The following is a 3,237-nucleotide window of genomic DNA, read 5'->3' on the forward strand; positions in this document are numbered from 1 at the left end:
CAAAAGGATTGCAATTTAGTGTATAATACAACGAAAAAAAAAGAAACTCGTTAGCTTTGACCGTTTTTTGCACAGCGTGATTTTAATACAATTATGTATGAATTATCTTTTTTTCGCTACCATATATCGCATTATTTACATATGATAATGATATTATTTTTCATTTCTAATGATTGCATACTAAACTTCAGGCAATGACAAAAAAAGAAGCCAAAAATGAACTCTTAATCTTCAAAACTAAGCGCGCTGTGATTTTTTGAAAAAATTATTTTATCCGCTTCCGCGCTCACTCAAAACCGGCTCCGGCATTCGGGGGAGTTTTTTATTTTTACCGCTTCGGCGTTTAAGGGTTAACTTAGTGGATATTGAATAATAAATATTTAAAATGCATAAAAGATGTTTATAGAGAAATTGTGGTCCATTCTTAACATTCATTACGTTTTTTATCTATTAGAGCTACTCCCCCCCCACAAAAAAAAAAAAAAAATTGGTAGACAGCCTACCCAACTCGGTTTTATGGAAAAATTTATATACCTTTTCATTTGGAAACATATACGCACAAGATTGTTTTAAGACAAACATGATTTTGATGTAGGTACTGTGAATGTGATAGGTACATATTTTGTTCGCGTATGGATGCATATGTCTGTAATGGGGAACAAAACTGTATGAACAGGTTTATAGAATAACATGAGTAAAGAACTTTACATGCATAGCATTCATTCATTCGCTTCTCTCTCTCTCTCTCTCTCTCTCTCTCTCTCTCTCTCTCTCTCTCACACACACACACACACATATACATATCATGGTATCTGAAGCAGTAAAAAAGGCTGGAGGTTGCACTAGGTTTACGCCGACTAAATCTATGATTGAATGCTTGAAGTCATGGTGATGATATAAATGAGGAAGAGGTGGTGGAGGAGTAGGGCAATTAATGAAGAGTAATGACGACTTCTTTAAATAGTATTGGATATGTAAATAAAATGTCTGTATAGCTAATACAGTAATTATGTAAATAAAAAAAAACTCATAAAATTGTTTTATTATTTCACTCTTCATGTAATGCTTCCTGAATTTGAGAGATCAGCTAATTTAGGTCAGGTATACCTTTCACGTTTTCTTTCAAACTAATGAGGAAATACTCGGTGATGAAGCAACGCTGCTGTAGTCTTCACAACGCAGGATAGGTGGGTTTGGTAGGGAAGTTTAGGTCGTTCAGGAGGCAATAACAAGGGTGGTCTCACCATGCCTAGCACAGTGGAAAAGAAAAAAAATAGCACTGTGTGGAGTAATACTTGCAGTGTGTTTAAGAAAAAAGGAAAAAAAAAAGATAGAGTGCAGAAGAGATAGTGGTGTAGAGAGTGGTTGCGTAGAAGAGGAGAGTTGGGAAGTCATGTGACTATATTACGTGAACTCCAACATGGACCTGAGCATGAATTTATCAAGTACAAGAGAATGGATGTAAATATTTTCTATACACTACTTGCAAAAGTGAAACCGTACATAAGAAAGCAGGATACCAATTTGAGGCACAGCATAAGTGCAGAAGCTCGTCTGGAAGCAACGCTCAGATTTTTACATCTGGGTGCTCATATACATCGCTGCAATATACCACGAGGATATCAAAGCAGAGTTTGTCTCTAATTATACCGGAGACATGTGAAGCCATATATGCAGTTCTCAATGATGATTATTTAAAGGTGAGTGTTTGTTTAAAGGCTAATGATAACATCACTTTCACACCAAGTAATCTTATATTTTCTATGCTAATTATGAATAATGCCAAATTGTGTATCCTGACGAACCCTTCCCAAAAAAACAAGTAATGGTAATTTATATCGACAATAAACAGTAATATAAATGTGAAAAACTACTCTTTAACCATTGATGTCGACGAAAGACGACAAAGTTTAGCAAGAAAAAGAACATCATAAATTAGTTTTTCTGCATAAATTTTGGTTTTCCCTTTCAATTGTCGAAGATCGTTTGCAACTACGGTTGCAAAAGCAGTACAATCATCAGCAGTGTCCTGTGTAGACGACAATTCCCTCAGCTGGTGGAGGGCTTCCCGCATAACATCGTCTGCATCGTCACGCATCCTTTTGCCTGATCGATTGGCAGTATTCACTGTAGTAAAGGTGTCACTTCTGGCTGAATTGTCCGTATTGTCCGTAGGACATGCAGTAGACACTGCAGGCGGTGTCATTACAGGTGTTGTTGCTGCAAGAGATGTTTCACCAACTCCCATCAGTACTGGATCGTTGAAAATCTGTAATATTGAGAATAGACACGTGTAGAGCATTGATTGATTGATTTATTAATTCTTACTGGCGTCGCAACGACGAGGTTATTGACGCCGTCGTGTAGAGCAATATATATATATATATATATATATATATATATATATATATATATATATATATATATATATATATATATATATATATATAGCTTAGTGCCAGGAGTCAGGAGTCAATCCGTATTAATAACCATCAATGAAGGGAAGAGGACACACACAGATGTACATGCTGTCTTTATTGCAACGTTTCGTAATTATGCAAGTTAATTACATCATCAGGCTGTTAAAATGAAAAATAAATTTCCTAGTAAAATTGTAAAAACAAAACTAAGTATTAAAAATTCAGAAATGCAAAAGTTAAAAAAGTTATTCTACAAGTGTACAAAATATACCACATTAAAATTAAGGAAGTTAAATTATTTAAAAGGCATACATTAAAATGAAAGATAAATGAACATAAAATAAGCAAAAATTGACAAAAGATTGAAAGCAGTTACAGAACAAAGAAGTTAAGGACCGACCTAGAGGAGTGACAGCGTTAAACTAAACGTAAACATAAAAAACATAAATAAAAAACAAAACAAGTCAAGACAAATACAGAGGGGAGGAAGACGTTATGGGTATTCAACGACGGAACAAGTTGTTTAATTAAGAGCGATTCTAGAATAACAAGGTCGTGCGGGTTGGTGTAGGCCTAAAATACTGAAGTCTTTATTATCGATATATGTTTACATATTTGGAGTGATTTCTAATATTGGAGAGTTATTGGGTTTGCAATCCTGCTGCCAGTACGGAAGCTTATGCCACGATGAGAATCGATACGCACCTTAAGGAGTCTGCTGGTGGATCACACATAGGTCCCTGTTTGACATTCAGGGCAAGATATTTATAAATAACACCAGAGGACATAAAAGGTGATAATCGCTCCTTCGAGGTAA

General features: G+C 35.2%; 1 long non-coding RNA gene across 1 annotated transcript in view; it reads right to left on the bottom strand.

The window, feature by feature from the left end:
• Nucleotides 1-1,735: 1,735 nt before the first annotated feature.
• LOC135223204 (uncharacterized) overlaps nt 1,736-3,237 on the bottom strand; it is a 6,688-nt gene continuing 5,186 nt past the window's right edge. The window contains exon 2 of the long non-coding RNA XR_010316417.1: nt 1,736-2,269. This is a non-coding gene — a long non-coding RNA (uncharacterized LOC135223204). The remainder of the gene's footprint in view (nt 2,270-3,237) is intronic.

Source organism: Macrobrachium nipponense, chromosome 8 (assembly GCF_015104395.2).
Source record: "Macrobrachium nipponense isolate FS-2020 chromosome 8, ASM1510439v2, whole genome shotgun sequence".
NCBI classification, from domain to species: domain Eukaryota; kingdom Metazoa; phylum Arthropoda; class Malacostraca; order Decapoda; family Palaemonidae; genus Macrobrachium; species Macrobrachium nipponense.